The sequence below is a fragment of the Bufo gargarizans genome, chromosome 4 (assembly GCF_014858855.1).
Source record: "Bufo gargarizans isolate SCDJY-AF-19 chromosome 4, ASM1485885v1, whole genome shotgun sequence".
Lineage (NCBI taxonomy): Eukaryota > Metazoa > Chordata > Amphibia > Anura > Bufonidae > Bufo > Bufo gargarizans.
Window position 1 is genome coordinate 6,971,059 of NC_058083.1, and position 27,324 is coordinate 6,998,382.

The following is a 27,324-nucleotide window of genomic DNA, read 5'->3' on the forward strand; positions in this document are numbered from 1 at the left end:
TCTTTGCGGGAATTAAAGACCCGTGACGCACATGTACTTCATGGGGATCGGGCAGGTGCAGTCACTGATAGCCGGACCCCTGGTGCATGCGCCAGCATCGGTGAAATCACCGATGTCGGCGCATTAACCCTTCATGTGCCGAAGCCAGCGCTGACTGCGGCACGTGCGATGTCGGGCGGGGATCGGAGCTGCCATCGGGTCCCGGTGCTGCTGTGATGGGGACCCGATGGCATTGAAAGCAGCCCAATGCCTTCTTTAGGCATCGGGGCTGCCTTCTGGTGGAGAGCCTGTGAGATCCAGCCCCCTGGATCTCACAGGCAGGAAGCTGTATGAGTAATACACACTGTATTACTCATAAAGCCAATGCATTCCAATACAGAAATATTGGAATGCATTGTAAAGGGGATTAGACCCCCAAAAGTTGAAGTCCCAAAGTGGGACAAAAAATAAAGTGAAAAAAAATTAAAAGTTTCAAGTAAAAAAAAAACACGTAATTTTCCCAAAATAAAGTAATTTTTTTTTGTAAGAAATAGGGGAAAAAATAAAAGTAGACATATTAGGTATTGCCGCATCCGTATCGACCTGCTCTATAAACATATCACATGACCTAACCCCTCAGATGAACACCGTAAAAAAATAAAAATAAAATATGGAGACACTAAAACATCGTTTTTTTTGTTTTAAAAATGCTTTTATTGTGTAAAACTTAAGTAAATAAAAAAAGTATACATATTAGATATCTCCGCGTCCGTCAGAACTTGCTCTATAAAAATATCACATTACCTAACCCCTCAGGTGAACACCGTAAAAAAAATATATATAAAAACTGTGTAAAAAAAGCAATATTTTGTCACCTTACATCACAAAAAGTGTAATAGCAAGCGATCAAAAAGTCATATGCACCCCAAAATAGTGCCAATCAATCCATCATCTCATCCCTCAAAAATGGTACCCTACCTAAGATAATCGCCCAGAAACTGAAAAAACTATGGCTCTCAGAATATGGAGACACTAAAACATGATTTTTTTTGTTTCAAAAATGATATTATTGTGTAAAACTTAAATAAATAAAAAAAGTTGACATATTAGGTATGTGTGCCCGTACAGCAGTTTATGACGACATATGGGGTGTTTCTGTAAACTACAGAATCAGGGCCATAAATATTGAGTTTTGTTTGGCTGTTAACCCTTGCTTTGTAACTGGAAAAAAATGGATTATCTGCCAAAAAAGTGAAATTTTTAAATGTTATCTCTATTTTCCATGCATTCTTGTGGAATACCTAAAGGGTTAACAAAGTTTGTAAAATCAGTTTGTTTTGATTACCTTGAATACCTGTAGTTTGTAAAATGGGGTCATTTTTGGGTGGTTTCTATTATGTAAGCCTCACAAAGTGACCTCAGACCTGAACTGGTCCTGAAAAAGTGGGTTTTAGAAATTTTCAGAAAATTTTTAAAATTTGCTTCTAAACTTCTAAGCCTTCTAACATCCCTAAAAAATAAAATGGCATTCAAAAAATGATCCAAACATGAAGTAGGTATATGGGGAATGTAAAGTAATAACTGTTTTTTGGCGGTATTACTATCTATTATAGAAGTAGAGAAATTGAAATTTAGAAATTTGATAATTTTTCAAAATTTTGGGTAAATAAAAATTAATTTTTTGACAAAATTTTTACCACTGTCATGAAGTACAATTCTTTCCGTGTTGATTACCTTGAAAATTGATTTTGCACCTCAGAAGAAAATAAGTAGGTTGATATATCCCTGATTCTACATCATCTTTATGTTTGTAATTGTAGCTTATCCTTATGGACAAGGCATTCATATCTGATCGGTAAGGGTCTGACTCTGGGCAAACCCCCCTTCCCCAGGCTCAGCTGTATACAGACACAAAACACCATAAATCTCATTGTAGCTATGCCTGGTAATACAGATCACAACAGTTCAGTCCCATTCAAGGCAACATTATTAATGAAGAAGTGCCTGAGTAAACAATGGCCCCTTTAATTAGCCGAGGATAGACCATCAGTAATGGAAAACATCTGTAACTCTTTCCTGATACAGCAATTTTCCGCTTTTTGCATTTATCAGTTTTGTGTTTTGATGGGTTTTGTTTTTATGACATTTCCCATCTGGTAAAAATGACATCTTAACTTTATTCTCCGGGTCAGTATGATTACAGCGTTACCACATATTTATAGTCTATGTTGTGTTTTAATACTTAAAAAAAATGCTATGACCCCCATACAATTTGTACAGTTATGTCTACACAGCTGTGTGAGGATGCCATTTTCAATGGCCAATCCAATTTTCCCCACTCAAGGGGAAAAACATTCATTCCCGACTCCATTCAGGCAATCAGATAACTCCCTGGATCAACGACCCCTCTCTAGTAGCTATAGCCTGTGATATTATTACACTCCAGAAATACATCCAGGCCCCTCTTGAATAGAGATTTCCCGAACTATTCGCCGGTGAACATTGCTTGTTCGCCGGGCGGGCGAACATATGCGATGTTCGGTGCGCCCCCTATTTGTCATCATTGAGCAAACTTTGACCCTTTACTGCACTGGCAGAAGTTGGCAGAGTAGACGCTGTAGGCCTAACACACACGCTTGCAGAAAACTAACTGCTATCATATTTAAAAAAAAGCAGACTGATGTACTAGCCCTAAAAAGGGCTTTTTGGGGTGCTGTCAGGACGCTGTCCTTACAGCAGAGATCAGATGAGTCTTTCAGGACTGGAGAGGACACGGAATACACTGGCCTAGCTATCGATTTCCCTATTAAATCAGCAGCAGCTACACTGTCCCTCCTCTCACTAAGACTGCAGCTTCCAAATGAATCTAAAATGGATGCTGTTTAGGAGGTGGGAGGGTCTGGGAGGGAGGGTCTGCTGCTGATTGGCTGAAATGTGTCTGCTGACTGTGTTAAACAAAGAATACAAATAAGTTAACAATGAATTACCCCAGGCGAGGGAGGTCCTAGAAGCCCCAACATGTATACATCCAGAACAACCACCAACTGGACAATCCACCTTGCCTCCAGCCGTAAACTCACAGCTCGGAGCCACCAACTGATGGATGCACTCACCGATTAACCGAGTGCCCAATCCTGAGAGTCCAGCCCCACCATTGAGGCCCTCTCATTCTCAAGCACCAACCCATTCCACCAGCTCCGAGGACCTCCCCCCGCCAACAACGCGCAACTTGACCATTCCAACCTCATGATTGCGCGTTCCTCTACATCTCCAGAGCCCTCTCGGTTCCACCCTGTATACCCAGAGACCACAGATCAATCCCAACCGCATTAAGGTGAACGCCATCCGCTCTCCAAAACCCCCCAAGGCCCGACTCAAGAGCCACATGCCTAACCGCCACCGTCCCACTCTTAGCCACAAGACGTCCAATCGTCCTGTTTAACTTGATGCGAGCCCTGTTCACCCCTTCAACAGACCGCGCCTCCCGCCACATTTTTCTAGGCACAATATCCGACCATACAGTTATCATTTTAGGGAACAATGACCAAAGCCGTAAGAGATCAAACTTGATATCCCTGATTAATTCTCTTGCAGGTCTAACCCCCAAATCATTGCCCCCAACATGGAGCACTAACATTTCTGGAGCTCTGTCTAACCTCACAAAACGATAAACCTCCCTCAGCACACTGCCCCACAACATACCTCTAGAGCCTAGCCACTTCACAACCGCGACATCCCTGCCAAACCCCAATTGACGTCCATTCTCCCGAACATCCGCCCTCAACTCTCCCCAGAAAACGAACGAGTGTCCAATAATCCAAACTAGCGCTGGACTGGAGCCTGCAATACAAATGCAAACAAAAGAAACACATTACTATCCCGGTCACCAACACTCCTCACAAACCACCCAAACGCACATATGACCGGAACCTGATAGATTCCCAACACCCTATCCTTTTAATAACTTTGTCACTTAACCCCAACCTAGCCACCTCAGTTGCTGCCCCAATCCTGAAGGAGTGACCCGTGAAATCTGCTGGGTCCACCCCCACCCCTACCAGACACATAACACTGCCACAAATTGAAATCTGGAAAGAAATGATCCATTGCCGTGCCTAAGCAGCGGGCTATCATCAAAAAGCACCCCTTCCTTATACACCCGCAAACATCTAACTGGGCACAAGAAGCACTCCGGGACTGAAAAAAGAGTAACATACCGCACCTTACCCTCCATATCCGTTTTGGACGACCGCAGCCGGACCACCACCCTGTTCTGGAGCAAATCAACATCCTCCCCACACAAACCCCTCACGACCCTGACGCTCTTAGACACCAATTCCTCCAGACAGAAAGCCCCAAAAAAGGCTAAAGAAAAAGCCAGCCGAAACAAGCTAACCTCCACCCGGAATTACAAACCAACTCAACCTGTCCACCAATCCTTAACAACAAAGAGAACGACACTGGCCTTCTCCGATCCTCCGTCCGCTGCCCCCTCCTCCAATCCTTCAATACCTGCCTCACCAAAAAGGTCTTCGTAACATCAGCCATGCCCCGTAACTTGAAACCAAATGCCAGACCCGCTACACACTTGTTCAACTGCGCCACCGACCAACCCTGCTCCTTACCCTGCCCCTGCCCCCGCAAATCCACCACTTTATCCTCCGGAAGCCAACATTCCATCCTTACCGTATCAATTACCCAATTACCAATGCCCAAAAAAACGTAATTCCGTCGCCGGGCCGACAGTCTTCTCCACAGCTAACGGAACCCAAACTTCGTAAAAACTGACTGCAACGTAGCCAACAAAAGAGAACAAACCCGCAAGCCCGCCGTCCCAAACACAAAAAATCATCCAAGTAATGGATAATGGATGAACACCCGGCCACATCCACCACCACCCATTCCAAGAATGAACTAAATGCCTCAAAGTCTGCACATGAGACGGAACAACCCATAGGCAGACATCTGTCCACAAAATACCCCCCATCCCAAAAGCAACCCAACAAATGTAAACTATCCGGGTGGACCGGGAGTAACCGAAAAGCCGCCTCAATGTCCGCCTTTAGCCAACAAGGTCCCAGGCCCCAGCTTCTTAACCCATGCCACAGCCGCAGGCCCCAGCTTCTTAACCCATGCCACAGCAGCATCAAATGACGTATAGAACACCGAACAAATGTCAGGATCAATACCATCATTGACCGATGCTCCCTTTGGGAAAGACAAGTGATGTATAAGCCGAAACTTGTTCGGCTCTTTTTTGGGCACCAGCCCCAGCAGTGACACCCTCAAGCCAGCTAACGGCACTCCCTCAAACGGCCCATCCATCCTGCCCAAGGCAACCTCCTTTGCCAACTTTTCGGAGACCACCTCCGGAAACTCCAAAGCTGATCGCAAATTTCTTTGCGGTACGACCACAGGCAATAGACCCCCTGTGTTTACCGCCCCTGAAGCACCGGTTAGCCCCGTGGGTACCCCCGCAAGTTGTGCACTCATGCTTGAACTTGAATTTTGCGCCAAACCTGCAGCTCCCCTCATTAAAGAGGAAACACAAACCCCTTGCTGACGCTGCAGACACCGTAGACTGACGTGGTGCCCCTCCCGCATCCCCCCGAAAGGACTGCCCCTGCTGCCCCGGTGCAGTCAACCGCAACCATAAACTGATATCTTTATGGTCCCACCGAATATTAGGCCTAACCGCCTTCCTCTGTCTGAATTGTCATCGTACCTAAGCCACCCAGTACCACCATATACCCTGTATGCCTCCCCAATCGCATCCAGATAGCAAAACAAGGCCGAGCAACACTTAGGCGACTTTTCCCCAATGACACTTGCCAAGATCGCAAACGCTTGCAACCAATTGGCAAACGTACGCGGTATGAGTCTATGCCAGCGCTTCTCATCGTCCTCCTTTTTTCCCTCACCCCCTCATTCCCTACCCAGATTAAACCGCTCCAGGGGCAGAAGCGAAAAAATTTTGACATACCCCCCCCCGCCATATCCGCTCACGAACATCCTGTTTTAAGTGCGCCCCCAACGGCCCCTCAAAACACACATACACCTCACCCTTCGCCGCGTCGCTAACCTTAGGCCTCTCTTCCTACCCCTCCGCCTGCGTCTGAACCGACACCGATCCCACCCCCCGAGACTCCCCGTCCCCAGGCGCCCCCCCCCCTAAACCCCCACCGACCCCCCATGCCGGTAACGAAGACGAACCTGCCACCCCCAAACCTGAAACCCAACCAGCCAAACACGTCAAAAACTGCCCCAAACCCCCCACTATTTCCCCGTGACCTCCCCCAGCCCCCATACCCCCCGGGCTACTAATCAAATTCTGCAAAACACCCCACATATTCTCACCTGGCTGCCTGGGCGCTGTGAACCCATCAGCCGCTGATCCTGACTCCAGACGAACGGACCTCACTGACGACTCCACAGATGTTCCCGCTGTGCTGGATCCGCACGACGTCTGCACCCCAGCAGGGGCCATGTTGGGTGCGCTCTGAAACTCTTACTCCCTCACAGACCGGCCACGGCCGGTGTGCAGATGGCGACGGGCCAGCTATACCCGCCGCCTCCCCCTGAAGTGCACCAGCCAGCTGCTCCTGCAACCACTCCAGTCCACGGGCCTCCCCTGCCGCCCGCAACCGCTCCAGCATCTCCTCAACTGCCTACATGGTAGGTGCCTCTCCGCTTTTTTCACTAACTTTAAAATGGCCCACCAGCTACACCCCCTTAAATAATCTCCCCCCTAACTCCACCTTCACTATCCTGCCCCTCTGCTTCCCGCCACACATTAATCCTACCTCTACCAGGCCCCTGGCACCAAATTCATCATGAAGGCCTACTCTTATGGTAAACCTATAGTCCGGCCTTACTTGAAACTTACAATCACTTGGCTTGGCCCTTGGGATCTCGGAATCCACTTTTACTGATTTTGTTATGGATATTCCTGGAGGGCAGGAACTGGAGTTGGAGGGGGGCTGAGGCCTAGGCTTTAGGTCTAAGAAGACAACACTGCCTCCTCTTTTCTCTTTTGCTGCACTTTTGTCCTCCTCTTCCGGTATCAGCAGTGCGGGAGGAGGAAGGAAGCAGGGCCAGCCTTGAGCTCTGCACAGTCACATCCTGACACTAGCTAATGTTAAGAGCTTTGCGGGCACTATGGCGGGTGCCTATTCTGAGTTCTAGGGCCACCCACCACGGCAATGCACATAGTGAAAATTGCTGCATTGCAACAACGGACATCCCTAGAATTCGTAATAGGCACACACTGTTACGTAAAGTCTGTGGCTGCGGTGGTGAGCAGACCTGCAGAGGCCTTGAGTGGGGGGATCAAGGTTGCTCTGCGGCCCTGAAACTGCGCAGCTTGGAGGGAACACTGGTTATGTACCCCTCAAATGTATGTGACTCAGGTTAATAGAGATGAGCAAATTTCTTGAAAATTCGATTCGGCTGAGTCACCGAATTTCACAAAAAAAATAGTTTTGTGACGAAATACTTCGTCACAAAGCACATTTTTTTGTAAGTAGCGGGTGCAATGACAGGGAGCTGCAATAGCGCCGCCACCTTCATTGTACCCCTCAGATGCCGTGTCCATACATGATCACAAAAAAAAATTAAATCAAACTTACTGCTTCAATTTGCTTGCGAAGGGCCGGCCGCCGCCATCTTGCTTGAAGATCTCCGCCGAAATCCTGTGCAGTGCGAGATTACATAATCACGCCAGCTGACGTATGATGGCCGGCGTAATGATGTAATCTTGCACCGCATGAGATTTCGGATGAGATCTTCAAGCATGGTGGAGGGTGGAGGCTGGCGGCCTGTCACGGGCAAATGGAGAAGGTAAATTTGAACTTTTTAGTTTTTTTTATACTATTTCAGGTTAAATCGATTCGCTGACACGAAGCACGAGGAAATTCGGCTTCTAGGCGAATCGAATTTATCCTGAAATTCGGATCAAATTCCACTTCATGGTATTCTATTCGCTCCTCTCTAGTTAAGAACCTCAAGTTTAGGAGATAGTGGAATTTGAAGAGCAATCCATTGTTTTGTTAATCCAGTTTTCGTCTACGTCAAACTACAAATGCTCCCAGGGGGAGATGGCAGAAAATAAAACACGTGGATGAAACTGATTACATCTTTACATTACTCAGATGCTTCCTGTGTGAAATGAATAATTTATCGGAGTCGGTTATTAAGCTTCTCACTTAATTAAATATGTTCTGCTGTAGATTCCTCTGGAATGCTATTGATAGTAATTCCTCCCGCATACAAGCCTGAAATATTAACCTAATTATTTCATTATTACCATAGCATTTATTTTTGGCCTTGGAAATTAATCTGTCTCAAGTGACTCTCTTGGAAAATTTCTCTAGAGAGTGGGGTACTTATAGATCTACAAAACCTTATATTTCTATTCTATTGTCAGATCATTGTTCTGCATTTTTTTTAGGAAATTAAAGCACCATCCTAGAGTTGGAGCACCAATGGATCCTCTGTTGGACCCAGGCTATAAGGATTATGATGCAATCACAAGTGGACATATGGAGGGTGGGACATCAGAATGGTTTTCTCTGGTGGGCCAAGGTACTAACAATGGGTATGGGCAACTGAACTTGTTTTTTCAAATCCACCATAATCTACCAAACCAAAACTTTTCAATTTTGGCAGCTGGAGTCAACAACATGTGAAACTGGCCACTTAAGCTTTTATGATTTCTAGGGAAATGATCATCGCCAAGCTACTGTCACGGCTGAGGATGGGGAAAACCCTCAGCCGTGCGATGCCAGAAGATGTTAGTGGCTGCTCGGCCAGGACGACAGAATTAGGGAGCAGGTCACCTCCTATCGCGTCCCTAATCTGACCCTGACTCCTAACCATATGAGCCAACCCTAATGGTGGGAGGGCTCATACACCGGAACCTAATATTACTACTCGCCCTCAGGATTGCCCTGGAACAAGGAGCAGGGTAAGACGACCTGTTTCTTCTGGACACGGAGGAACAGGAGTCTAACTGGCCAAGCTGCAAGGAGATGGGGTACATAAACAGACGTATGGATATGGCAGGAGAACTACTCTTGTTCACACCTACCTGCCACAGCCTTGCTGACTGGATCCCGTGCTCACAAGCTGATGTCCAGACCAAACATAAATGGACACAGCAAACACACATACACACCCAGGAACCCAGATCCATAGCTGCATTAAACATGAAAGGAAAACAACATCAACTTAACATCACATATAAACATTTTATGACCACAAGGGTGGCCCTCACTGGCAGATGGTATTAGAGACCAGGAGGGTGCCTCCAGCTTACTACAAGGCTGGAGTACCCCTCTGACTACTGCTCTCAGCAGAGTCTATATAGGCCCAAGTAGCCACACCCACACAGACCACCCAGTGTTCAAACACACAGAAGGGAATTAACCCTTCTCACACCAGGGAAGGGAAGACAGCCACTTAAAGGGGACATGTACCCATAAATAAACCTCGTGCACAGAAACAGACACAAGGCACACCTAAATAGACAGGTTGCCAGGTGCAACCGCATGCACAACATAGCAAGCTGCCTCGCAACAGCTCAGGCTGCTATGCTGCCACATAAACAATGTTGCCAGCGGCAACCACAGGTGAGGCAACATACTTCAGCCCCCACCTGTGATTGACAACCAGACCTAGACCGCAGGCAACTGCATGCGGTTACAGGAGTCACGACCATGGTCGTGACAGCTACTTTATGTTCAGGCCCTTCATAGGAAAGTTGTTTCTAAAATTTTAAGCCACTGACCCTCTATTTTTCCAACCACTTCCTCTATGATTTTCCAACCACAGACTTTCTACTTTCCAATCACTGACTCTCTATTTTTCCAACCACTGACCACTGATTGCAGCTCTGGAGTATAATACATGATGTAACAGGATCAGTACAGGATAATAATGTATGTACACAGTGACTCCACCAGCAGAATAGTAAGTGCAGCTCTGGAGTATAATAGATACTGTAACTCAGGATCAGTATAAGATAACTAATGTAATGTATTTACACAGTGACTCTACCAGCAAAATAGTGAGTGCAGCTCTGAAGTATAATACAGGATGTAACTCAGGATTAGTGACGATCGGCTTAGGCAATATTCAAATTCGCAATATTTCACTGATTTTTGGCCAAATATTCACCGTAAATTCGCAAATTCGAGATTTCGTGATCTTGTCATTGTTTACTTGATTGCGAAAATTAGCAATGTAATATATTTGTGATAAATTCGTGATTAGAATATCAAACACTATTCGCGAATACGAATATATAGCACTATACTATAAATATTCGCGAATTCTCAAAGTGGCGATATTCGCAATTTAAATATTCGCACTTAACACTACTCAGGATCAGTACAGGATAAGTAATGTATGTATTTAGTGACTCCACCAGCAAAATAGTGAGTGCAGCTCTGAAGTATAATACAGGATGTAACTCAGGATCAGTACAGGATAAGTAATGTATGTACACAGTGACTCCACCAGCAGAATAGTGAGTGCAGCTCTGGGGTATAATACAGGATGTAACTCAGGATCAGTACAGGATAAGTAATGTATGTACACAGTGACTCCACCAGCAGTACAGTGAGTGCAGCTCTGGAGTATTATACAGGATGTAACTCAGGATCAGTACAGGATAAGTAATGTATGTACACAGTGACTCCACCAGCAGAATAGTGAGTGCAGCTCTGGTGTATTATACAGGATGTAACTCAGGATCAGTACAGGATAAGTAACATAAAATATGTACACAGTGAATCCACCAGCTAGTGAGTGCAGCTCTGGAGTATAATACAGAATGTAACTCAGGATCTGTACAGGATAATAATGTATGTACACAGTGACTCCACCAGCAGAATAGTGAGTGCAACTCTGGAGTATAATATAGGATATAACTCCAGATCAGTACAGGATAAGTAACATACAATATGTACACAGTGACTCTACGTACCTGCAGAATACTGAGTACAACGCTGGAGTAAAATACATGATGTAACAGGATCAGTACAGGATAATAATGTATATACACAGTGACTGCACCAGCAGAATAGTGAGTGCAGCTCTGGAGTATAATAAGTAACTCCGGATCAGTGCAGGATGAATAATGTAATGTATGTAGACAGTGACCCCACTAGCAGAATAGTCAGTGCAGCTCTGGACCAGCTGTTCCTGAGCTACAATTACCTGTGGGTGTGGTCGCCTGTGGTTGCGTGTGCTGGTGCTCCTGAAATGCTTGGAGGAAAAATCTATCCAACTGTGGCAGGCTCTCTTCTCCCCAGGGAGAGAGTGGGTTCTCCGGCATAAGCGAGGGAAGCAAGCCCCAGGCTCTTATTCCCAGTGGCAAGCCATCAGGAGGAGTCAGCGTTTGGCCTGTATGGAGGACTCAGGGGTCAGAAGATCTGGCAGGAGTCGCAGCAATGTGGCACGTTTGCAGTGAAGTGGTGCCCAAAGTGAAGCTGCTCCAGCCGCTGCTCTACCCCCTCCTTACGCCTGCCCCTCTGACACGCCGCCACACCGCTGCCTGCTATTGACCTGCCGCTCATACCATCATCTGGCTGCCTGTTATTTTGAATGCACAGCAGGACACAATGGGCTCCTCCGGCCCTGGGAGATTGGGAGCTGAAGCGGAGCCGACTGCCAGGCTGAGAAGCGACAGGAGGAAAATTGAATTGACTCAGCAGTGTGTGAGTGCCTTCACCCTTACTCCCTCTGTGGCGATGAGGTGAGATGTATTGATGCCTATTTTTTCAACTCGAATCCTGCTATTTAATAAGCTGAGACAATACTGGTGAGAGGGTGTAGGCTGAGGGGTGTTGGAGGGGGCCACGACTCGTACTGGTCCTAAAAGTTTATATGTGGGATTTAGGTGGCAGAGTTGGTTCTGGAAATTGGAAGATATTGGTCACATATAAAGAAAGACTCGCTAGTCTCCAAACAACTGGACAAGACTGAGATAATTAAGTGAAATGCAAGGTGGCAATAGAATGGGAGACCCGTTATTGGTCCTACAGTGCTTAATAGGAATTGGCTTGAAAATTGACAGCATGTACTAACTCAACTAACTTAACTAATCAAGCGACCGCCACTGATTCCTATGCCATTAATTGCCTGAGACTGCTAGTCGTATAATCACGAAAGCTTTCTAATTAAACTAACCGCATTATAGAGTATTAAGGCAGAGCTGGTCTAACAGTGGATGTACGGGCGTATGAATTAGTGGAACCAGCTGTTTATCTATATGAATGTTTGATTAATGCACTGTTGTTGTAGGGCTTGTGGGTTGACTCTCCCTTTTTGACGGTTTACTTGGTGGAATATAGAGTTTGTTAAGGAGAGGCGGGTGGAGGAGGGGGGAAGAGGGGATTTGTGGACAGCAGGTAAATTTCTAGAGATGGCTACACAGGGGGTAGGGAAAAAGGGCAAGGGGCAATTGGAGTTAAATACCTCAATTTCCCCAATGCTTTAGAAAAAACAAAAAGATCCAAGCAATTACTACTGACCAACATTCGTTGACAGATTAGCCCTTTAAATAAAAAAAGAGGATGTGTTGCAGGGACAAGAGGGTGAGTCTATTTTAGAGGAAAACTCTGGCCTGAAATTATCCGAGGTGAGTTTCCAGTCTGGGGAGAGAGGTAGTAAACAGTTAAGGGAGTTGGAGGATAATGCCTCTACAAAAGAGGAGCAGGTTTCCAGCCTGCAAGATATATTTCAAGAAAAAAAAAAAAAAGTAGTTTGGCAATACAGGACCTCTCTCTCCAGACTGGAAATATTAGGGAGTCGGTGGGGCTCCTCAGAGCAGATGTACAAAAATATAGAGACAGGCTGATAGAAATAGAGAAAAGAACATCTGACTCTAAGGACCTTTTGCAGACAATGATTAAAGAAAAAAACTCCTCGAAGGAAGAAAATAGGGAACTGAAAAATAGACTATTGGATCTAGAAAACAGGTCCAGAAGGGCTAATCTGAGATGCCTGGGAATCTCAGAGGGAGTGGAGGGGCAAGTCCCTTGCATTTTTATACAAACTTGGCTGATGGAACAACTGGGCCAGAACATCTCGGATTATAAAAACTTTGTGGAACGGGCCTATAGGACTCCCGTCAAAGTTGCCCCCACCCGGAACGAGACCTATAATTTTCAATTTACTATCGGTTAGGGATAAGGAGGAGATATTGCGCAGGTTAAGGAAGAAAGGGAAGTTAGAATATTTGGGCGCAACAGTAATGTTATTTCCCGACTATGCAAAAGAAAAGGTAAAGGAAAGAAGCCAGTTTATTGATGTGAAAAAAATCTTGAGGATTGAATGGGAAAGTAAAAATGGGGTTTTTGATACAGCGGAAGCGGCTGGAGTATGGATCAAGATAAGGATCTGAGGGGCACTTGGGCTGGGAGTGGGAAATGATGAGAAAGAGAACCAGGAATGAAGCTATCCTGGCTCATTCAGAAGGGAATGGGGGTCGGTAGGGTGGGCATCTCACTGTTTTGCTTGTTCTCGCTGTGTGTTTTTTTTTTTTTTTTCCTCAGCCTTTCTCTCCCCCCTTTCCCCCGGGGGTCTTCCAACTATACTTTGAAAATGGGTAGATATATAAATAGGCCTCTATGAGAATTTTCTCATGGAATATCAGAGGCCTCAGCAGGGGCTTAAAGAGAGTTGCGGTTTTCAATGCAATACATAGATCCCTACCTGCTATAGTTTGTTTACAAGAAACACACTTGACAGGTGAAACGATAAATAGGGTGTTTAGACCGTGGATACAGCACTCTTTTCACTCAGTTTATTCATCATACACCAGAGGCGTTAGTATATTATTATATCGGGATATAGACATTAAAATAGTAAAAACAGCTATAGATGGGGAGGGTTGCTTTGTCTTGATCGATTGTTTATTGGAAGGGAGACCATGGATAATAGCAAACGTCTATATACCGCCACCTTTTAAAATACATGTTCTATTAAAAACTAACGATTTTGTGCTTCAGGTAGGGGATAAACCACTTGGGGGATTTCAACAATGTTATGCATGGAAAAATAGATAGATGTAGATTAGGTAAAAGGTAAAAAAAAATTTGCACAGGTTCTTACCTAAAAAATATCACAGAGGGAATGGGTTGGATTGATATTTGGAGAGTAATGCACCCTAAATAAATAAAATACTCATGTTTTTCAAAGACTCATAGGAGCCTATCGCGGATTGATTTAGTTTTCACTAATAATATAGATTTGTTTGATATTGATCGGGTTAAATATGGACAACGTGGGATTTCGGATCATAATCCAATTATTATAAGTATAAAAAAAAAGAGAGATGTACATAAATATAGGATGGATAAATATAATGGGTATACACAATAGGATTTTGAAAGAGATAGAGTTTTTTTGACATGAATGAAGGCTCAGCGGCAATCAATATAGTATGGGAGGCCGCAAAGGCTTATATTAGAGGGATTTTCATAAAATACACAGTAATATATAAGAAAGGGATAAGGGAAAAAATAATGGATTTGAAACAAGAGGCCGGAAAATACGAAAAAAAAAATATATTGAAAACCACAGAAGAACAAATAGAAAATTATGTGAGGGATAACTATATTTACGCACATATGCCGGGTAAAAAGTTAGCGGCCATGGTAGCGACCCAGATTAAAAAATAAATTATATTCACTGTTTAGTGGATAAACTAGGATATAAAATTACTGAACAAGTGGCCAAAATAGATCTGCTTAAAGAATTCTTTGAAGATATATATAAGATAAATAAGAACTTCGTGCAAATTCAACAGTTCTTGGAGAAAATTACTATCTCTAGGTTAACAATAATCCAAAAAAACAGTGAAACTCTGGAAGCCCCTTTAAATCCTTTGGAAGTGGATAAAATACTATCTAGAATTACAAAGAACAAGACCCCAGGAATAGATGGCATTCCGTTTGAAGTCTATGTTCAATACAAAGAAATATTAATTCTGAAATTATTGACAATGTGGGATGACTCGAGGAAGGCAGGGAAACTTCCAGACTCACTTAGAGAAGCTTTAATTGCACTGATTTTAAAACCGGGGAAAGATCCATGCTCTTCCGGATTCATATCGCCCCATCTCATTACTCAATACGGATAATAAAAATATTGGCTAGGATTCTGGTAGCTAGACTTAGAAGTGTGGTCTCGGGGCTTGTTCATGAGGATCAGACGGGATTTATGTCAGGCAAAACTTCATCTGATAATATTATGCGTTACTTCGTGAATACCCAGCTTGAACCCACAAACTGCAGCGAACGTCTGATTGTTACCATAGACGCCTCAAAGGCGTTTGACACTATAGAATGGCCCTTTTTGATTACAACATTGAAGAAAATGGGATTCAGTGACAATTTTATCTCATGGGTAAAAATGTTATATACTGAAATCTCAGCAAGATTGATATTAAATGGGGCATACTCCGACAACATATATGTTCGCAGGGGGGTTAGACAGGGGTGCCCCCTGTCCCCTCTGCTATTTGCTATAGCCATGGAGCCGTTAGCCGATATGATCAGGCAAGATTAAGAAATTGTGGGGTTCAGGTTTGGTAAGCACGAAGAAAAAATTGCTCTATATGCAGACGATATTATGTTGTTTGTAGGCTCAAATAGATTCCTCACGAAGATTTTCCAGGTATTTGACCAGTATGGCAAATATGCTGGGCTTAATATAAACTGGTCTAAATCGGCCTGTGTCCCAATTGATCCTCTGAACAATTTTATACCAGGAGCATTGGAAATTAAGAAGATCAATGAACCCATTAAATATCTGGGCATGCAAATAACCCTAAACCCCAAGGATTACGTTCATTTGAATGTGGCCCCCAAAATACAGGAAATTAGGAAGAAAATAGATGCATGGAACTATATATCTCGATGGCAGGTCATATCTCCTTGGTTAAAATGTGTCTATTACCCCCCTTGAACTATATCTTGTGGAACTCACCAGTAAAAATCCCCCAAAAAACATTTAAAATAATAGCTAGCCTCTTAATGGATTTGATATGGTGAGGGGGAAAAAACAAGGATAAAAGCACAAATATTGTGCATCCATGAGAAGGAGGGCGGACTATCAGTCCCAGACTTGGAACTTTATGTTATTTCCAGACATATAAAAAACATGATAATATGGAGCAATACGCAAAGATATAAGACCATGATTGCAGGGATAAATGACAGGTTGGATAACTGTACTATCTTTCAAATAATGGAAGGGGGTATTTTGGTACAACAGGAAGGCAGAAAGATACCGCTATTCGAGCTAATGGACAGGGTCTGGAAGGAAGCAAGAGCACTGTGGACCCAGGCTGGATTCCATGTTGACACCATATTGTGGTATAATACCCACCTTACAGAATTAAAGTCAATCGAACAGAAAATTTGGTGGAAACACAGAATTTACAAACTGGGCCAGGTATGGAGAGAGGGGGATATAATACTATATGAAGATCTTAAAAAGGAGTATGGACTGGGTAATATAGAACAGAGTTTTTTGTATTTACAACTAAAACAAGCATTGCGAACAATGCTAGGAAAAGGTACACAAATTGTTACCATTCCTGTCACGGATGATGTTGCAGAAAGCTGGAACTTATAAATAAACATCCGACTAGCTTGATCCCAAACTAAGGAGCATATGGGTGAGCCCTATAAAACCCCTATAGCTCTCCCTGACTGCTATGCCCATGCAAGGGTTTCTATGGTAGATGATTGCATGCCCACGTACCTAATACTGTGTGACACCTGAAAACCCTATAATAGTGAGGAGAAACGACCATCGGCTCCCTGCATTTAATACGGACGGAGTCAGGGTCACCTAGAATCAAGCCAGCAAGGAAAGACAAATAAAGGAAAAAGACTTATCTGAGGAAACAGCAGTAGCAGCCTCCAGCAGTGAACACCTCATCCAGGAAGTAGTATAAACCGCAAATTGAGGCAGTATGGGAGGGAATATAAAGGGAGACAATTAGTCTAAGTAGGTGACACCTGGGAGAAGGAAAGGAGATGACAAAGTGAAACCAAAACAAAGAACGTCATGCAAGAGGTAGAGAAGAACGTCTGCCAGAACTGGCGGTGACACTTTTGAGAGCCGCTAGTTAATATCTCCAAACTAACAGCAGGGGAGAAATTAGTTTCTAAAATATATGAATTTCTGTTACATCAAAAGACTAAGAGAAGAGCAGTTAATATCTTAATGCATAAATGGCAAGATGTTTTAAAACCCCCAGCGAGAAGAGTTTTGGGAATTGGCTATACAGGAAAAAAATAGGGTTTCAAAGAACTTTTCCCATAGAATTACCCAATTTAATATATTATATCGTCTTTACTACTCCCCTAAGATTCTAATAAAGTGTTATAAACCTAAAGACTTTAGCTGTTCAAAATGTGGGGAGGTAGGGGTGGACGATGTCCATATACTCTGGACATGCATAAAGATTCAAGAGTTCTGGGAGTAGGTCAATGATAGAATAGAGCAATACTACCGGTTCAAAGTGCCGAGGCAACTTGAAACATGTATATTGGGGGTGATGGATAAAATGGATACTCCCCAACATCGAGAAATAGCATCTAAACTCCTATTTCAAGCCAGGAAATGTATTATTGGACATTGGCGAGGTAGTGCTGTTCCTACAGTCAGGGAATGGGAGAAGCTTACCAGAGCCTCACTTGCCAGTGAGGAATTTCATCTGGCATCTGGCAAATATTAAGAAAAAACATAGATTTTTTAGAACATGGCAGAAATGGCTAATATAGTGATTTTTTTTTTCTGGGGATGATGGGCACTGCGAGTTGGAGCCATGGGGTGGTGTGGAGAAAGGCAGGGGAATTCTTATTTTATTTTTATTTTTTTCCCGAGAGGGAGCAGACAACGGATGTTATATCTGGGCAGTGTGTGCATCATGCTAGAACCTTTCTGGACTCGAGTCTAAAGTCTGCTCTTCCAGATGTTATGGGGAAACAGACTGAACCTTGTCAAGAGGGAGGTTACTTACTATACGAGGAGACTAGGAGGGTTGGGTATGGTCAACCCTGTGGTGTTCCTGGTGAACACCTTTATTAAGATTAATCTCGCAAGCCTTTGGAAAGAGGCTGCGCCTCTGTGGGTAGTCTCAAGTCGGGATGGTTTAACCTTTCTTCCAGGGATGAGAAACAGGGGGGCAAGTGAAAGATCTCCGTACACCACATGGGCATGTCCCGGCTTATGCTGCCCTGGTTCTGACGGTATTACGTCAGTGGGGTCTGGGGATGTGGGAAATCAGGACTCAGTCAAGGAAACTCCTTGATCAGAGGGTTCTGTTGATCCATTTCCAGAGACCTCTGGCCCTCAGGTACTGCCCAAGTTGGGATCTCGGGGTCAGGTTACGGCTTTTGAATTCCATTAGGATCCCTTTGAAGTTTTTTTACTTGACTTGGCGCTGCTTCCATGGGAAATTGTGTGTGAGGGACAATCTGAAGTGTAGGCCCTCTGAGGACAGGGGGTGTCCTAGGGAGGAGTGCGGTGGTGTGCTGGAGAGCATGGACCACTTCTTGCTTTATTGTCCCTTTAAAACAGAGGTTTACACCAGGGTGGGGACCTCCATTGGCTGGCCTAGGCCGGTCACTCTTTCCTATGCGGAATGGGCCTATGGAGCATTCAGACACCTCGGTGGTAGGGACCGCTGCACTTTATTCCTAGTCAGCTCAGTGGTCAGGTACTACACGTGGCATGCACGATGTTTAGTCTCGACGCAGCGCAAAATCCTCCCCGTGGACGAGGTGGTTAGGAACATTCTTGAAGACCTGGCGAAGGTGCCCTCTGTGGAGTATGAGAGGTTGGGGGCCGGTAGAGCCTCTCTCCTCTGGAGGGGTTTTGCCTTTAGGGTACCCTAGCCTGTTGTCTCCCTTCCGTGTGGTGGGGCTGATGCTGACACTCTAGATTTTTGTTTTGTTTTGGTGGCTGTATGAGGACATAGGGCTTGCAGGCGCCAAACTTGGGCTTTAATGGTTGTGTGTGGCTGAAAAGCCTCACTGTGGGTGGTATGGGTGGTCTGCCATGTATTTTAGTTTATATGTCTATATGTATATTTGTATATATTGGTATGTAGTGTGTATATATGTTGTATATTAGTGATGTATATATTTATAATTTGAGTTGTTAGGTGTAGTGTTAGGTTGGGTGGTGGGTAAATAGGGGGAGGGTTCTAGGGTTCCATGGGACATTGGGGACTTTTGGGGTATATGATAAAATCCTGGTCTGGTTCATGGACATCTGTTATCATGTACTGGGGGCATGGGATGCGGGACCAGCTCAGGGCCCCAAAAAAAAACAAAAAACAAATATGTGTGTAGGTAGGGTGCAACCGGATCAGGAAGGTTAGTACATTGATATTAAAATAGAAATTGTAAATTTTGTAAATACTGTATATAGTGGGTGTTTTTAATTTGGGTATTCTATGGGAGAGTGAGTGTTTGGCTGGACCGGTGTTGTCTGTACCATGCTGAGGTGCATTATGTCCTGTATATTTATGTACACAGTGACCCCACCAGCAGAATAGTGAGTGCAGCTCTGGAGTATAATACAGGATGTAACTCAGGGTCAGTACAGGATAATAATGTATGTACACCGTGACTCCACCAGCCGAATAGTGAGTGCAGCTCTGGAGTATAATACATGATCTAACAGGATCAGTACAGCATAATAATGTATGTACACAGTGACTCCACCAGCAGAATAGTGAGTGTAGCTCTGGAGTATAATGTAATAAAGAGGTAACTCAGGATCAGCACAGGATAAGTAATGTATGTTCAAGAAGGGCCTGGATGTATTTCTAGAGGATAATAATATTACAGGTTATAGTTATTAGAGAGGGGTCGTTGATCCAGGGAGTTATTCTGATTGCCTGATTGGAGTTGGGAAGGATTTTCCCCTAAAGTGGGGAAAATTGGCTTCTACATCACTTTTTTTTCCCCTTCCTCTGGATGAACTTGCAGGATAACAGGCTGAACTGGATGGACAGATGTCTTTTTCAGGCTTATAAACTATGTTACTATGTATGTATACAGTGACTCCACCAGCAGAATGGTGAGTGCAGCTCTGCAGAATAATACAGGATGTAACTCAGGATCAGCACAGGATAAGTAATGTATACAGCGATTGCACCAGCAGAATATTGAGTGCAGCTCTGGGGTATAATACACGATATACAGTCAGGTCTATAAATATTGGGACATGGACACAATTGTAACATTTTTGGCTCTATACACCACCACAATGGATTTGAAATGAAACAAACAAGATGTGCTTTACCTGCAGAATGTCAGCTGTAATTTGAGGGTATTTACATCCAAATCAGGTAAACGGTGTAGGAATTAAAACAGTTTGCAGATGTGCCTCCCACCTGTTAAGGGACCAAAAGTAATGGGACAATTGGCTTCTCAGCTGTTCCATGGCCAGGTGTGTGTTATTCCTCCATTATCCCAATTACAATGAGCAGATAAAAGGTCCAGAGTTAATTTTAAGTGTGCTATTTGCATTTGGAATCTGTTGCTGTCAACTATCAAGATGAGATCCAAAGAGCTGTCACTATCAGTGAAGCAAGCCATCATTAGGCTGAAAAAACAAAACAAGCCCATCAGAGAGATAGCAAAAACATTAGGTGAGGCCAAAACGACTGTTTGGAACATTCCTAAAAAGTAAGAACGCACCGGTGAGCTCAGCAACACCAAAAGACCCGGAAGACCACGGAAAACAACGGTGGTGGATGACCGAATAATTATTTCCCTGGTGAAGAAAACAGCCTTCACAACAGTTGGCCAGATCAAGAACACTCTCCAGGAGGTAGGTGTATGTGCGTCAAAGTCAACAATCAAGAGAAGACTTCACCAGAGTGAATACAGAGGGTTCACCACAAGATGTAAACCATTGGTGAGCCTCAAAAACAGGAAGGCCAGATTAGAGTTTGCCAAACAACATCTAAAAAAGCCTTCACAGTTCTGGAACAACATACTATGGACAGATGAGACCAACTTGTACCAGAGTGATGGGAAGAGAAGAGTATGGAGAAGGAAAGGAGCTGCTCATGATCCTAAGCATACCACCTCATCAGTGAAGCATGGTGGGGGTAGTGTCATGGCGTGGACATGTATGGCTGCCAATGGAACTGGTTCTCTTGAATTTATTGATGATGTCACTACTGACAAAAGCAGCAGGATCAATTCTGAAGTGTTTAGGGCAATATTATCTGCTCATATTCAGCCAAATGCTTTAGAACTTATTGGATGGCGCTTCACAGTGCAGATGGACAATGACCCAAAGCATACTGAAAAAGCAACCAAAGAGTTGTTTAAGGAAAAGAAGTGGAATGTTATGACATGGCCAAGTCAATCACCTTACCTGAATCCGATTGAGCATGCATTTTACTTTCTGACAAAACTGAAGGGAAAATGCCCCAAGAACAAGCAGGAACTGAAGACAGTTGCAGTAGAGGCCTGGCAGAGCATCACCAGGGATGAAACCCAGCGTCTGGTGATGTCTATGCGTTCCAGACTTCAGGCTGTAATTGACTGCAAAGGATTTGCAACCAAGTATTAAAAAGTGAAAGTCTGATTTATGATTATGATTCTGTCCCATTACTTTTGGTCCCTTATAAACTGGGAGGCACATATGCAAACTGTTGTAATTCCTACACCGTTCACCTGATTTTGATGTAAATACCCTCAAATTAAAGCTGACAGTCTGCAGGTAAAGAACCTCTTGTTTGTTTCATTTCAAATCCAATGTGGTGGTGTACAGAGCCAAAAATGTGTTGATGTCCCAATATTTATGGACCTGACTGTAACTCGGGTAACTGATGTAATGTATTCACAATGTGATCAATATTTTTATGCATGTTAATTATATATTAATTACATTATTATAAGATATATTGTACCCTAAACTGTTATATTTTATGAATAGTAAGTCACCCTAAGTTTCAGTAACCTGTCTATGAATGAGAGTATCTGAACTCACATCTTCTTACACCCAAAGCATTTGAGATGTAACTAATCCTATCAAGAATTTAACCTTCATTTATACCATAAAGTTCATCTGCCAGATTAGCATAAATAGATAAATAATATAATTTATTAGAGTGTAATAATTCATTAATTGCTTACACTGCAGAAAAGAATTTCTAATCTCCAGACTAATGAACCTTGAAAATATCATCTAAACCCATTTTGTTGGTTATGTATCATTTCCACTTTGGTTTATTTTTAGCATTTCCTGAAGGCAGATCTGCAATTTAAGTTAACACCAAAAGAAAAGCCATTTTAATTAGTGAAGTAGGAGCTGAGTGCTGCTCCCCGCTGAGCGTTAAATAATGTATATCTCCATTATTCGAGTGGAAAGCCTTATCAATACCGGAGTCAAGCCTTGAGCCTAGCACAACCCTGAGCCAATTACAAGGAAGTGCTTATGAAGAAAGATTTACATCTTTGGGAGACGCTGGCTGTCTTAAGAAGAAATTCGATAACTAATATATTTCTAAAGACGGGGCAATGTGAAATTAAAACAGGAACCTGACATCCATGAGCCAGCTGCAAAATGTCCTTTATAGTGTGATGCAATCAGGGTTCAACTAGCCCACCGGACGATCCTCCGGTAAACCTAGGTTGTGACACATTATTAGGACCAAAACGTCTGGCAGAAGACAACCCAATTTGGAGATGACTTTGGAGACAATCAAGAGAGACAATTTCTTATGGGTTGAGTCACAAACTATGGCCATGTTACATTTCAGGATGCTCAAGCCTTACTTCCCTTAATATCTGTAGTTGGAAAAGAGTTGGAACAGCCCCATATTCCACCAGTCCCGGGAAGTGGAGAGGAGGATGGGAGTGGTATTGACTCTGGCTGCAATAATTATTCATAGTGACAGTTCTCATACTGATGCTCCATAGGGTCAGGACCAGGGGTGGACTGGGAACTTAAAGTAGCTCTGAAAAAACTAAAAACTAAAAGTGGCCCCTTGTTGTAGGGGGGCAACAAAAGTAGGCGGGGTCGACAATACCATAGCACAATATACCATCCCAGCAAAACCACATACCGCAGAACAGCACAATACGCTGCCCCAAAAGCTGTCCCTCTGCACCAAAATCTGTGGTGGCCACCAATAGATGCCATTTTTTATCCTTTTTCTCCAGTTGTCTCTGATTAAGATATGGTGCAAGGGGCTTAGGAAGTGAGATGCGAGACACAACAGTTGAATTCAGTAGGGCATGTGTGGTCGCTGGCTGGGTGTATCCGTACCTGATTCTCACAACATTATTTACCGCTGAAAGCTCATTATGTAGCCAGACAGCGGCAGAGATGAGGCTAGGGTGGCCCCCTGAGCCATTGGCAAAGTTGTAACACATTTAACAATATGAAGGCACCGTTCCAAGGCAAGTCATAGTGCAGTCTCATCCCAATGGTTGTATACAGGCAAATGGCAAGAATGATGATAATCAGAGCTGTAGTCCCTTAGCTCATTGTAAACACTTTGCAAACTTTTCAAGCCGATAACAGGAATGCAAAACTCTCAATATTGCAGTCCCAGGGTAGGGTGCAAATACTACAAACAGTTGGCCAGTCCGTTATATGGGTATGAATGGTGCTGTTAACTGTTAATCCTTCCACAAGCAGCAAAGTCTACAGCAATAGTGAGCAAGTATCTTGCTAGCATGCACAACCTTGTGATCCTACAGTCTTTAGATTTCTGCTCCTCCTTCCCTCAGGGATTCTCTCCTTCACAGGAATAATGTTCCTCCTGGAGAAATAGTCTCTTTCCTTGTCAACTGATAGGTATCTGCTTATCTCACAAGCAAAGCCCAAAATGAACCAGCATCTACCCTGAATGGCAGGCAGATGTAAATTGAAGAGGCTGATGCAATACTAACTAGGAACCTCATCCCTCAGAGGGGAAAGCTAGTTCCCTCTGCTGAGACAGGGTATCATTAACTAAACAATGTCCCCTATAGACTGTTTTTTTTTTAATACATACATTACAAAGCATGATACAAAGCATTAATTATCTTAATAATCTACCAAATTATCACTTTGCAGGACCCTGATTCTGGGGTACTGAACATACACATCAGGTAATCAAATGATGACGCCAAAATTAGCGGGATCAGCAGACAGTAATCTAAAGTGATGATTGGTCCTATATGTAGAATAATAGAGACACAGAATCTGATGCAATTACAGATCAATAGGCACATGTTTTGTATAGAGGGAGGTTGGACCCCCAGAAATTTGTCTTCCAATGGCCCCAAGGATGTTACTCTTTTAGAGATGTCTGACTGCTTGTAATTTTGGAGTCTTAAGGGGTTGAAAAAGTGGTGAAATTTGTTAGGATCCTTACAAGGGAAAGTTATTTTAAAGAGGTTGTACCAAGTATTAAAGTTATCCCCTATCCTATCCACTAACTCGTTGCATGGGGTCTGACCACTGGGATCCCCACCGATCCCAAGAATGGGGGTTCCATGTCCTCGTCCCGATGGACCCGCGGATCGAGCATGTGTTGCGCTGCTCCATTCATACTCTATGGGACTGCCGAAAATACCAGAGCACTGGACCAGCAGTCCCATAGAGATGTTAAATCTGTGCTTATGCATGTGCACCACGGCTGCATTCACATAGGGGACTAGAGCATCGCGGTTCTCGCGATCAGTGGTCAGACCCCTAGTGATTATACATTTATTACCTATCCTTTGTACAGGTGATAAATGTTGTTGATGGTGACACCTCTTTGGCCAATCAGAATGATATCCACTCACTGTGATAACTTGCCAGAGCCGCTAGGCTTTCAGGCAGCCACATATAGGGAAATCAAGTGGAATTCAAAATGGGCTCCACTCCCCACTGAGAAGGCCTCTAAATGTGCAACACCTACATTTTGTGGATAAATTTCATAATACATTTGTATCGAGGCGCTTCATTCTTCTGACTTTATGTTATATCATTTTCTCTGTCAGCGGCCACCACTAGGGGGAACATAATGAATACAAATGTATAAAGTTAGTATTGAACTCAGTGGAAGTTATGTAAATCTGTGCACAGTGAGTTCCCACTAGTGATGGCTGTCAGTCTGACACAGTGCTGGGCCCCTTTGCACCGTTGGCCACATAGCTGTCATGTGCCCTGCTATGTTCCTTACACCATTGCCAGTGACTTTTTGTCCAACGTTCCACGTGTCGTCTGAGCACCTCTGTGTGTTTACTTTACCTATAACTACAAATCTCCCGCAGGTTTAATATGCAATTTATACTTTTGTGGATGTAACTTATATTTACTCTGAATGGTACTTTTTTTATTCTCTGTCTCTTTATTATATCACCAGAGGGACTCCGAAGAGATTCAGCCAAGTAGAAAATTATATAAAACCGCTCAGTATTCCCCCTGTCCTCCCTCTCACTAAAACACAAATTTTCTATTGATTCTCCAATCTGCCATCTGTCATAATCGCTGTATCACTTACTGGAGACTCTTTTTTTTATCTCAGCAAGAAAATACTTTATTATAAATCAGTTGGTGAAATATAATTCTGCTGCTTGAAATATGTGTGAAGAAATGATTGTTACGTCTTCGTAGGATCCCTGAAACATGTAAGTTATCGTTCATGATTACGTTTGGTAACTACTGGAAAAACCTTAACAGGGTTTGCAAGAACCGGGTGGTTTTTAGCAAAATTTGTAAAGCGAAGCTTCGAGGAGTTGGCTCTCGGATCCTTCTCCTCCAGGTCTGCAATGATGTTTCGTTGCGCTCCCTCGGTGAAAACATCTGGTTTTGACTGTTTGCCATGACGAAATAGGAGTCAGTCACCGTCGTGGCCAGTGATTGGCTGCAGATGGCGTCAAACTGGATGTTTTCAGCGCGAGAGTGCAACGGAGCATCACAGGCCAAGAGGAGCGGGGAGCCAGTGTCGGGAAGACAGGTGAATAAGCTTCTCTTTACGGGTCGGCCAAAGTAGGGATGGGGGGGGCAAAAACTCCTCCATTCTTGCACAGTCTCTTTAAAGGGCTTGTCCAGGATTTTTAAAAGAATTGCTAAAGAGCATGAAACTTGCAAAAAATAAATAACAATAAACCAATACAATACTTACTGTTAATCTGTCTCTAGGAAATTCACTGTAAAAGGGTCTTACGGGGGTAAAATGTTGATGACCTATCCTCAGGATAGATCACCAATATCTGACGGGTGGGGGTCTGACACCTGGAAACTCTGCCAATCAGCTGTTTGAAGAGTTTTGTGGCCTCTTCCTAGACCAATGACGTCATGTTCATCAGTCACTTGGCCTGAGTGCGGCTGAGTCCCATTCAATTGAATAGGTATGGTCTGCAATACCATGCACAGCCATCATACAATGGATGGAGCTGTGCTTGGTAAGCTAAAAGGAGATCACTGCACTTATAGAAGCGCCATAGCCTCTTCAAACAGCTGATCAGCAGAGGTGCAGAGTGTCAGACCCCTGCAATCAGATATTGATGACCTGATGATTGAGGATAGGTGATTAATATTCTACTCCCAGAAAATCCTTCTAAACCAGGCACAATGCCTTGTAAGGCTAGCTCAGCTGAATATAATGATACCTTTCACTTAGCGATCCATTGCTTCATTCTGGAGAAAAAGTACTTCTAGTCCATATGCAAATGAACAGGGGCGTACACAGATCTCATAGGGCTCCATAGCCAAACTTAGTATGGGACCCCTGCTCCTAGTTAGCCAATAAGCATGCGTCAATCACTTCCAGGCAATTTTTTTTTTTAAGTGGAAGAAATTTTATTAAATGCAAATTGTAATAAGAAAAAGTTGCCTTTGGCCTCTCCCGACTTTAATCTCAGAAAAACGGGAACGGGTGCATCAAATATATAAGGGTCCATTCTGTTTCTGAACACCATATTTCTGAATGTATTTACACCAGGAAACTGGCAAAAGTTCATAAATCTCCTGCTTCTCTTCTATTACAAAGCTGGCTGCCTGCAGCCACCACTAGGGGGGGCTCAATGAAGAGGAATAAATACAACTACCATGGAAGCCGAAATAATCTCTTTGAATTGAGCTCTTCCTAATGGCGACTGCACGAAAATAGAGTGATTTCACCAGGGAAGAGAAGAATAAGTTCAGTACCGGGCCCCTCCGCAGGCCCCAAAGCAGTTGCGTGGTCTGCTTCTATTGCAGGTATGCCACTGCAAATGAAGAATAAAGTGCACTGCAAGTGGGTCCATGCCACTCCATGTACCCCTGCCCCTCCTGTTTCCTTTGTATATTCATCTTGCTTGGCCCGGTCAA

At 43.7% G+C, this 27,324-nt stretch overlaps 1 protein-coding gene across 1 annotated transcript in view; it reads right to left on the reverse strand.

Annotated features, from left to right (window-relative positions):
• The window catches only part of PTCHD4 (patched domain containing 4), a 174,338-nt gene that overhangs the window by 19,782 nt on the left and 127,232 nt on the right, over nt 1-27,324 (reverse strand).